The 12,385-nt window shown below is 41.4% G+C and overlaps 1 pseudogene; it reads right to left on the reverse strand.

Moving 5' to 3' along the window:
- Positions 1 to 1,145: 1,145 nt before the first annotated feature.
- Positions 1,146 to 2,295, reverse strand: LOC147904966 (calcium-dependent protein kinase 11 pseudogene; annotated as a pseudogene).
- Positions 2,296 to 12,385: the final 10,090 nt, after the last annotated feature.

A 12,385-nucleotide genomic window follows, 5' to 3' on the forward strand; every position in this document is an offset into this window, starting at 1 on the left:
TGATCTTGATTGCATTTGCTAAGATTACCAATTAGATTGTCAATATGACTTCAAATGTACATGGACTTGCGTAAGTTATTGAAATTCACGTTATTTGCCAAAAATATAATTCATTTGGACTTAAAATAGGTTTTTGGTACTTGTTGATGAAGCTCACGTGCTCTTGAACAGCTTGATGTAAAATTGCCTCAATTATGATATCCATGTCCATTTTGTTGATGAGACTTTTCCCAATTAAAATTAGCTCTACAAAATTCGACATAAATGAGAAAACACATTGCGTTTGATGTTCTGAACATTTTGGAAAAGACTACATTCAATTCTGATCATATGATATGATCAAATTTCCAACATCTTACTGCATGACGTGCCTTTATTATATGGCTTGAAATGAAGCCCAAAAATGTATTCAATAAGCTATAAATTTATAACAATTGTTACTTTCAATATGTGAATGCTGCCTGTGAAGACACAACTGAAATCTGATCCAAATTGATCAGATTATTACTTTGAATATGTGAATGCTGCCCGTGAAGACAGACCTGAAATTTGATCCAAATTGATCAGGATATTCCCAAAACTGCCAAAAATGGTGTCCAAAATTGTTATATGTTACTTTTGTAAAGGATGCCAGACAGAGCCAAAATGGCTTCACAATGGTGGCATTTTTGTTTCCTGAACATATCATGAGACGGCCAGGATGTGTGGCAGTAGTATTTCAGGTAGAACAGACCCAAAGGTTCTTGTAAGCAGAATAAATGTTCCTGGGAGATGGACATGGGCCCAAGTGCAACAGCCACGCACAACATCGTCGTGAATTTGCGGCACGCAGAGCCTGCTCAACATCATTGTGATGAATTCTGCAAGATGAAATCAAGCTCAACCAAGATGAAGTATTAATATGTTCAAGTGACATACTGAGGAGCAGGTCCTGTGCCTCTTCCAGTAGTCCTCTTTGGAAAACTATCGGCTACCATCAGAAACCAGACCTGCATGACAGGAAGCAGTGAGAACACAGATGAACAGATGAAGGTGACGTAGCTATCATGGCATTCCAGGCCGCGTTGTGGTTTCTCTGCAAGTATATACTGCCTTCTGCATCATCGCATCATGTAGTGTTACAATTGAATTTGTAGCTCGACTGATCAGAAAACACAGAGCTGTGGAGGTCGAGCTGCGAGCTGCCCGGCCCGGCCATGAAAGCGCCGTCGACGAGGAGCTCCCTTGCATTCCCGACGTTTGGGAGCTGGAGGGAGGGTGGCAGCAGTGGCGTTGGGGCAGACGCTGGCGCCATCACTGTTTGCTGGATTAGTAGCAGCTGCTGCTACAATCCAAGGGTGTGCAAGCACCTGGGCTGGCGTGAGCCTGGCTCGGACATCCCGGCACAGCATTCCCTGGATGAGGTCGATGGCAGCAGGAGAGACGTTGCTCCAAGGAGCGCCCGTGAAGCGCAGCTGATGATGCTGGATTGCATGAAAGACACCCTGCGTGGTCTCGGCCCAGAAGGGGGGCTCTCCGCTGAGGAGGACGTAGAGGACTACTCCGGCACTCCAAATATCGATCTCTTGGGAGTAGCAGCCGTCCAGCACCTCAGGTGCGACGTAAAACGGACTCCCAGCAACGCCGGACAGCTGATCACCGGGCGAGAAGGCGACGGAGAGTCCGAAATCGGCGACCTTAATGCGTGAGTAGTCGTCGTGATCGTCATCGTCGGCGAGGAGGATGTTTTCGGGTTTGAGGTCCCGGTGGATGACGCCGTTTGCGTGGCAGTAAGCGAGCGCTTCCGTCAAGCTTTTGAGGACCAGGGCGGCGTCACGTTCGGAGAAGCGCTTGTTGCGGACGATGCGATCGAAGAGCTCGCCGCCCGGGCAAAGCTCCATGACCAAGTGAATGGAGTCGGGGTCCTCCAAGACGCGGTGGAGGCGGACGATGTTGGGATGGCCGGAGAGGTGGTGCATGATGGAGATTTCGGTGGCGACGTCGGCTGCGTCTTGGGGGTTGAAGAGGGAGGACTTGTCGATGGATTTGCAGGCGAAGGGGAGGCCCGAGGATTTCTCGAGGCAGCGAAAGGTGGTGGCGAAGGAGCCACGGCCGAGCTCGGGGCCGAGGGAGAAGAGGAGGGAGATGTCGGGGGTGTAGAAGTGGGGGGGAAGGAGGAGGTTGGAGGGGAGGGAGCGGGGGCGCTTGCGAGTTAGGCTCTGGCTTTGGGTCGGGGAGGCCAGCGTCGCCATAGCCAGCCAGCTGCAGGGAGGCAGGGAGCGAGACGAGGCTGATGAAGAAAGGTGGTGAGCAGCAGCAGCAAGAAAGCGAGCGAGACGAGGCTGATGAAGAAATTAGGTGATGAAGAAAGCCGGTGGAATGCGAAATGCGCTGCTTTATAGTTGTTCCGCCGCCATGGCTTTTTGGCGGCGCCGCACGCCACGCGTCTCAGCTGCATTTTGCCAGCAAACAACCTCTTCCTTACAGCCTAAGCTTCCTTTGATTTTGCTCGTAATTCCTGCTTTTTAATAATTATTATAAATTTCCAAACTCACAAAATCCCCACACCTCTCTCAAGTTTGTACTTCCCGGCTTCTCTCTCTTCCGAGCATGAAGTATACGAACAATAAAATGAGACAAGATTTCTAAGAACAAATCTATTGCTGAGAAGACCATTATCAATAAACGTAAATTCACGCTATATACATCCTCCTATGCTTAGCTCTAGATATGCAACTAGCTTTCTCTAAACATGCTATACCTTGGCCTACTTTTATCATCTTTCACACTACTTTTTGAGTTAGTTAACTTTTGATAGCCTATAATTATCAATTAGACATGAATTTGAGTATTCTTAGATCGAAATAGGAAATTGGAGGATAACAATGATGGTAATTGGAAGTTAAAACTTTGTGAGCATTCTCCAATTGAAGAAATTATGAATAATTGTCATATAGTTAGAGAATTAAGACCAAAACTCCTACAACAATATCAACAACACCCAGTTGAGATTTATACATCAACATGGCTAGAGGGATTTGAATCTACCTCTTTTGATTGGAAAATGTTGATATTTGATGATTGGGAATTGGTTTCTATTTCGTGGGTAGTCACCTTTTCTCTTCTATAGCATGGATTGCCTATAGCCTTATTCTTTAAAGAAGGCTCGTAATCAAAGACCTCTCGTTTGATTCTACTTGTGTGCTCCTCCATCTCTCTCCTCACCATTGTGCACTCACATGATTTGCAACATGATAATAGAGAAAGCTTGCTCTTCTGCATTTTCTACTCTTGCCGAATCATAGTTCCCTTCTTCCAACCTTTTTGGATTTCATAAGCAGTTGATATGTTGGCTACCTCAATCTACTCCCTGAATTGATACTTTTTTAAAAAATTAGAACAATTTTGGATTCAATAGGCCCTTAATATTTGTGATTAGAAAACCATCCAATGGGAAGGCTTGGGCATTAGAAGACTGGACAAATCCATATTTCTCTCATTGGGCTCCCACTTGTTGCCCCCCCCCACCTCCTTGGGCTTTTACCCTCCCCCTCCTTGGGCATTTACCCCCCCTTTTAACTTCTAGAGGGTCCCCCTATCCTCCTCCCTCTCCAAAAATCAGAAGTTTTTATTCCCTCCACATTTCTGCTTTTCTCCATAAGTGTCTCCACCCCCGCAAACACCTCCTAGGAGTTCTCCCCAACTATCCTCATTGACTCATGACCTTTTCCTCAATGTCTTTCCCTTCTCAACCTCCTCTCAGCCTCCTCTTGCTCCTCTCAACCGCCTTCTCCATTTTCTATTCTTGCCATATCATAGCTCCCTTCTTCTTCCAACCGTTTTGGATTTCATTGTAGGCAATTGATATGTTGGCTACCTAAATCTACTCACTAAATTGATACTTTTTTTAAAAATTAGGACAATTTTGGATTCAATAGGCTCTCAATATTTGTGATTAGAAAACCAGCCAATGGGAAGGATTCGGCATTAAAAGACTAGCGATTGAATATTTGTCTCTCATTGGGCTCCCACTTGCCCCCCCCCCCACCTGACTCCCACCTGCTTGGGCTTTTACCCCCCCTCCTTGGGCATTTACCCCCCCTCTTAACTTCTAGAGGGTCCCCTAACCCTCCTCCCTCCATATTTTTGCTTTTTTCCATAAGTGCCCCACCCCCTCAAACACCTCCTAGGAGTCCTCCCCAACTGTCCTCATTGACTCATGACCTTTTCCTCTCAACCTCTTCCTCCTCTCAGCCGCTTCCTCTCAACCTCTTCACTTCTCTTAGCACTCTAAGCAATCGCCTCCTCTCAAACTCTTCCTCCTCCCAACCTCTCTCTCTTTGCTTGCTCTAATTGTTTCTACGATGGTGAAGAACTCCCCTTCCCTAGACCAAAGAGATCAATTCAATCTTGTGTGGGTTGCATTTTGAAGGATGATAGGGATGTTGGATTCCTCATGAGTTTAGGTTAATGTAATCTCCAATAGGTCTATTCAAGGTTTCAAGAGATGATAGAGCAAAGAAAGAGAAGCATTAAGTGAATGGAAATGGTCCAACATATGTACATGGCTCGAGACATGAACTTGACCATGCAAATCAAACTTGCTTTCCCTCGAATTGTATTTTTCTCTTTTATGTTATATTTTTTTCATTATGGCACTTCATATGTCCATTCTAATGTGTACGTGTGTCAAGAGAGGGTGTGGAGCGGAGAGATTAGGGGGAGAGGAAGTGAGACAAAGACACACACACACACACACACACACACACAGAGGTGTGAGGGATGTAAGGGATAGAGTAGGGCGAGAGAGTAGAGCGGGGAGGGAGTGAAAATAAAATAAAAAAATAATAATATATATATGTATATATATGTATGTATATATAATGTATGTGTGTGTGTGTGTGTGTGTGTGTGTGTGTGTGTGTGTGTTTATATATATATATATATATATAGAGAGAGAGAGAGAGAGAGAGACATAGAGAGAGAGGAGTGGTGTGTGTGTGTGCGTATGTGCGTGTGTGATGGATAGTTTTATAAAAAAGTGAGCGAGCTAGATACAGAGTGAGAGAAAAGGGATTGATTGGCCCACTGGCATCTTTCTTTGCTCCCTATGTGGATATCTTTCCTTCTACTGAAGTCAAAATCTATCCCTTGGATAGTCCTACGAGAACATTTTAGGATTTCCATTCAAACATTAGGAAGTTAATGTTCTTCGGACGGTGTTGTTCCTCCTTAAGAGAGTTAAGTATATTTATATAATGCATGCTACCAAGTACTCAAGGAGCAGATGCATATGGAAGCCTCCATCCTATTCCTCTTCCTAGCTTTGATAGTCAAGAATGGCCTGTTCCTTATCCATCCTCTATAGATGCATTTAGAAGGAAGATGAGATATGATATTCAAGCATCAATAAAGTTTACTTTTGGTTCAAAATCTGTGGGTGTTATTTGGTTCATGCCCTCCATTATATTTGTTTACTACTTATAATCAGTTGTCCTCCAAAAAACACAAACACATGTGCTTTGGAGCATGCAAAGCCTTTCTCCCACCAATGGACCCTTTTGATTGGTCCCTTGATCTCATATTAACATTCATTGGACCTCATTCTAGCCTTGATGCTTGCAATATTGCACGTCTCGCGCTATGTGCGCTTCCTCTATGTGCCCCCCCATTGCTACTCCTCTGCTGAAGATAAGGCATGCTACCAACTCAGCTACATGCCCCCCATCTACGCCCTCTACCTTTGTAGCCACAGAGTTTCTCTCCTATCTACTACAACTTCTCCCTACCACCATGTGCTATCGCATCCTCCTTTGATATGTCTATTGGAGCCTCCCCACTACATCTACTACTCCATACGGAGCAATCAATTCCAAGGACACATTGTCTTTCACACGGTGACGCTCTTGCCATTGTAATCTACCAACTCTACCACTACCATATCTCCATCATTACAACCATCATCACCTCACTAGCACTAAAATCGGCCCCTAGCACCACTCATTAGACCCTATTTAAAATTTTCTTACACATGGTATACCTTGCCACATCATTTGTCTGTGTAGACCACATGACACCTCTTGGTTGTTTTGTGCTGAATTAAAATGGAATCTTCACCAACAACTTTAGAATATCATATGCCACACATGTGAAGCTCACTTTTGGTATATTAAAGAGCATAACTCTTTTTATCATTTGTAGATTCGTAATATCTTATGCTATATCTTGGCCAACTTTTATCATCTTTCACACTTTTATATGAACATGCCTATAATTATCAATTGGACATGAATTTGAGTATTCTTAGGTCAAAACAGCAAATTGGAGGATAACAATGATGGTAATTGGAAGTTAAAACTTGTGAGCATTCTCCAATTGAAGAAATTATGAATAATTGTCTTATAATTAGAAAATTAAGACCAAAACTCCTACAACAATATCAAGATGCCTAGGGGGTTTGAATCTACCTCTTATGATTGGAGAATGTAGATATTTAATGATTGGGACTTGGTTTCTATTTCTTGGGTGGTCACCTCTCTTGCATGGCATGGATTGCCTATAGCCTTCCTCTTTAAAGAAGGCTCATAATCGAAGACCTCTCCTTTGATTTTACTTGTGTGCTCCTTCATCTCTCTCCTCACCATTGTACACTCACGTGATTTGCAACATGATATTAGACAAAGCTTGCTCTTCTTCCTTTTCTACTCTTGCCATATCATAGCTCCCTTTTCTTCCAACCGTTTTAGATTTCCTAGGCAATTGATATGTTGGATCCCTAAATCTACTCCCTAAATTGATACTTTTTTTTTTAATTAGGAGAATTTTAGCCTCAATAGGTGCTTAATATTTGTGATTAGAAAACCATCCATAATATTTGTGTGTGTGTGTGTGAGAGAGAGAGAGAGAGAGAGAGAGAGTTATGGGAGGGAGGGAGGTATCATGTATATATAATGCATGTATGTATAATGCATGTGTGTGTGTGTGTGTGTGTGTGTGTGTGTGTGTATAGAGAGAGAGAGAGAGGAGTGGTGTGTGTGTGTGTGATGGATAGTTCTACAAAAAAGTGAGAGGTAGATACAGAGTGAGAGAAAAAGGGATTGATTGGCCCATTGGAATCCTTCTTTGCTCCCTGTGTGGATATTTTTACTTCTATTGATTTCAAAATCTAGCCCTTGGATAGTACCATGAGAACATGTCAGGATTTCCATTTAAACATTGGGGATTTAATGCTCTTCGGATGGTGTTGTTCCTCCTTAAGAGAGTTTGGTATTTTGGGAGAGCACCATTATACGTCCTCCTATCCTTAGCTCTGGATATGCAACTAGCTTTCTCTAAACATTAAGGGTGGCCACATGGGAATTAAATTACTCAGCTACCCAATCAACAACAAATGTAAATGCATCCTAGTTAGGGATATGCTTAGATTGGCGTTGAGCCGATAGCTATGGAATTCAATTACTCATGCAAATTCCAGCTACCCCTCATCGCGCGACAAATGTAAGTGCGGCATATGCTTAGATTGATGTTGAGCCTGTAGAGCTATGGAATGGGACTTGAGATCACCACATCCTTGATAGTAGGTGTAGTGTTCTATGCAATGGTCCCATGCATCTTGAATTCCAATCTCTTAATTGATCAGATTTTGCTATTAAGGGGCCTCTAGAGGTGACATATGAGTATGTCCCTCTTACAAACAATGACATGGGTTGGGTCCCTCCGCCCACGCTCGCCTATGCATTGTGAATGCTTTGGCCATGACAAGGAGTTGCCAAAGGGCTTGAAAGCCTTAAATGTATTATTCAAGGCAACATCCTGGTCCTAGGTAGGTATGTATATATGTATGTATGTATGTATGTATGTATGTATAATGAATGTATGTAAGTGTGTGTGTGTGTGTGTGTATAGAGAGAGAATGAGAGAGAGAGAGAGGAGTGGTGTGTGTGCATATGTGTGTGTGTGATGGATAGTTCTACAAAAAAGTGAGAGAGGTGGATACAGAGTGAGAGAGAAAGGGATTGATTGGCCCATTGGCATTTTTCTTTGCTTGCTATGTGGATATCTTTCCTTAGATATCCTTCTACTGAAGTCAAAACCTAGCCCTTGGATAGTCCCATGAGAACATTTCAGGATTTCCATTCAAACATTGGGGAGTGAATGTACTTGGGACGGTGTTGGTCCTCCTTAAGAGAGATTATTATTTTTCTATAATGCATGCTACCAAGTACCTCAAAGAGCAGGTGCATATGGAAGCCTCCGGCCTATTCCTCTTCTGAACTTTGATAGTCAAGAATGGCCTGTTCCTAATCCATCCTCTTTAGATGCATTTAGAATGAAGATGACATCTGATATTCAAATATCAATGAACTTCACTTTTGGTTCAAAATCTATGGGTGTTATTTGATTAATGCCCTCCATTATATTTTGTTTACTACTTCAAATCAATTTTCCTCCACAAAACAAAGACATGTGCATTTGGGGAATTTTGGGACTAAAAAAGGGCCTCTTTCATTAGGCCCTTAACAAATCTAGATTAGGGGTTGGCCAATAGGAAGGCCTCAGCATTTTAAAAAATCGAGGTTTTGGAACCTCTTCTGATTGGTGGGACAACTGACAACCATCCACTTTACCTCTAATGACTTTGGTAAAGGTATTTGAAAGATAATTGTGGATGTGGCATCATTCTAGACATCAAAGGTGGATGATTCACAATAGATAAGGTTAATCCTAGACCTTGAGATTGTGGAAAGTGGCACTGATCCAATGGGTCAAATAAGATTGTGGCGCCCACCTATTAATGATCCAGATGGCCACATATGAGCCCTTTGATAGACTCTTACATCCAATTGTGAGGGATACACATGGCATCTACACCCTTAGATTAGTGGTGGATCCAATGGTGGGTGCATCACATGGTGGCTTTGCATGATTATAATGAGGCATTGACTAGGCCTGCGGTGGCATGTAATCCCTTATATCTTAGAAAGATCTAATGGCTAGAGTTTGGCGCAATCTATGGTCCCTTATAATAAGGTTGCCATCCAACGATTGAGAGGAGGCAATCTCCATGCACTGTTCGATGGAACCTCGATCATGCGGCCTAGCTTGTTTTGAGGATGACCATTAGATCTTAAGAAGATCTAATGGCCACGAAATGGTGTTGTTCGTGCACCCTTAGATGAACATCTCCATCCAACGACCAAGACTTCATGCACATTGTGCATCATGGGATTTGTGAGGCCTACCCATAGATGGTGCCACATGTCACTTTCATGTAATAATGCTTGTCTCCTAGCACCACATGCCACTAGCCTACCGACCTTTAGAAGAAAATATGATCCGATGGCTCCAAACAAGTGCTAGTCACTAGCCCTTGATAGAAAAAGATCCAATGGCCTTAATCTCGATGCATTTGTGACCCATATGATCGGGCTTGGATTAGATTTTTGATACATCCATCTTGCATCTCGCTTGTAGGTAGACAAATAGTGAAAATTTTGTCTTGACCTTGTAAAATCCATTCATTTAATGAATCTTACCAATGGACCATTTTGTCTTGACCTTGTAAAATGTAGGAAGGCCATTTTATATATCTAATTAGTAAAGAAATTTTCGTAATAAGGTATAATGTAGTCGCAGTATTTGTTACATGAGATATGATTATATATATTGGAAGAATAATCATGGCACATGGATACCTATAAATTAAGACATAGTAGACACTACAGAGGTAGAGATACATATGCCAAAGGAAAAAATGCAATGTCTTGAGGTCATAGATAGTTAGAGCTTGAAGAACATTCAAGAATACATTTCTATCACATTTGATGATAGTGATTTTATCTTTACAACAATGAATGGGAAGATAATAAGAATGCAACTTGAAGCAACATCAGTGTTCTACAAAGTGAAGCCTCCTTGTATCTTCGTCATTCATATTAGTATCAAAAGTTTATAGTTTTTTTATTTCTAGCAATGAGTCTAGACTATTCTTTCGAATATTTTAAAATGATGATTGATTGCTGAAAATTTATCATGCTAAATTATTCTCATGCTTTATTACCTAAATTGTATTAAACGTCACCTTTTACTTTCAAGAGTGTTTTGAAAATTCTAGAGTCTACCATATAAAGGCTAGAGGGCTAAACACAACCTCTATTGTGCTCATCCCCTAGACACAACCTCTTCAACCCCAACTCATACCAGCTTCCACATCCCTCCAATGGCCACACCCCATGAGACATACCACGACTTCATGGCTTGTACTCACTATTCAAGTAGAGATCTGGAGTTATATGACATTTTTAATCATCGCCGTATAGATGTGATGGTGACAGTCCAAAAGCAATGAATATGTTAAAGGACGTTATAGAATACATCAATGAAAAAGTTAGACCTGACATGGTCTATTTAGGCATAGATAGATTAGACTGGATTCCTATCAATATCCTTATAGAAACGCAACAGTGATACTGGTTTTAGACATAGGTTGCATAGAATATGTAAATCTGTAAGCCCAAAAAGTTATAGAAAAATATAAAAGGAGGAAGTGGAAGGCTGCATAATTCCCAAGTATTGTTTTGTATGAAACTTCCATTTCTTTATTCATATAGCAATTTGCTAGTCTGGCTTGTCAACTGCGTCTTCAAAGTACACTGGCTCTTTTGTGGTGGCCACCATGATGGTAGTCATAAGAGCATAATCAGTGGTTTCAATCTAAATTTCTTTGCCTTTCGGAGCATATGTCAATCTATCTAGTGGTGTGGCTTTCCCTAGTAGACCCTCTGAGCTACTGCTCTGCTCAGGGTGTCTCTGGAAATTCTTGCTCTTCATCATCCTCAACCTTTTTTTTAGGTGTTTGAGTAACCGGTGTGTTTGTATCCTATGCATTTGATGTTTTCCATTCTCATTCTTCATCAAATATGACATCTTTGGAGATTATGACCTTTTGGTTGAGTGTATCATACAACTTGTATGCTTTGCTTTCTTCACTGTAGCAAACCATGATGCATTTTCATGACTTCACATCCATTTTTTTGCGATGATCATCTTGTATGTGGGCATATGCTATGCAACCAAATATGCACATATGTGCAATGCGTGGCTTGTATCCAATAAATGCCTCATAAGTTGTCATACCCTAAATCGGCTCTATTGGAAGCTGATTAAGCAAGTAGTTTACAGTGGCCATTGCTTCTACCCAATACTGATTGGGAAGATGCTTCTCACTGAGTATTGCTCTAGCATTTTCTGCTAAAGTCCCATTATCCCTTTTTGCTATTGCATTTTGGTGGGGAGTATCTGCACAAGGAAACTATCTTCAAATGCCATTACTTCTGCAAAAGTTCGTTAATGTTGAAGACGTATTCATCTCCTCTTTCTGATCTCATGAGTTTGATCTTTGTATGTTTGGTTGTCAACCTTGGCTTTGAATTCTTGAAATCTAGAAAATACTCTCAAAAAAGACTTTAGATTTCTCTTTAAAAAAGTAGACCCAACAATATGCGCTGTAGCCGTCATCGATGAAAGTCAAGTAATAATGTGAACCATTGGCGTTGTGGGTCTATGCATAACCCCATACATCTATATGAATCAAATCAAGAATGCCTCTTGCTCGAAAGGTGCTTCTACCAAAATTGGTTCTCTTTTTTTTTCTAGAGCAACATGCTTCACAAGTATTTCCAAGTAATTGAAGTTTAGGAATTTCAATTGCCAGATTCTAATTTCTTAGCTGCATCAAGGTTTTGAAATGGACATGTCCATATCTCTTATGCCATACTATGAAAAGTGGCATAGGTTGCTGCTAAACTGACATGGCATGCAAATCTGGTACTGAAGCTAACATTCTAAACAAGCATCCTTTCTTGGCTGCTTTTCCTACTAGATGATATCCTCTGGATTTGTCTCTGATCGTGCATTCATCCCCATCAAAGATGACTTGATAGTTGTGTTCTATCATTTGCCCAACTGATAAGAGGTTTTTGTTGAGCTTCAGAACATAAAGTACATCTTTCACCAATCCTTTTGTACTAGTGAAATTGTTCATAGGAACAATGCCTTTCCCTTGAACTAGGTTTGGTGTGTTATCTGCAATGTTAATCAAATTCATTGACAATCCTTCTAATGGTTTCATCTCTGTGAACCATGCAGATGTTTTGTCATGTGTGATGATGCACCGCTGTCAATGTACCAAGGATCTCGATCTGCTTGATCAACTTGATAACTGCATTTCCCTTTGGAATTGCAATCAATGTCAAGATACATTGTATTAGTCTTCTGCATATCCTCAATTGAAAGATACTTATTATAAGGTTGCATTAGCATAATGACTACGATGTGAATTCCCACCATGATGATTTCCTCTTCCATAAAAGTTCCCTTGATTGTTGCTACTGGATTGACCTTGATG

The sequence above is a fragment of the Dipteris shenzhenensis genome, chromosome 2, assembly GCF_047967505.1.
Source record: "Dipteris shenzhenensis isolate YYH24624 ecotype China chromosome 2, Dip_SZ_1.0, whole genome shotgun sequence".
NCBI classification, from domain to species: Eukaryota; Viridiplantae; Streptophyta; class Polypodiopsida; order Gleicheniales; family Dipteridaceae; genus Dipteris; species Dipteris shenzhenensis.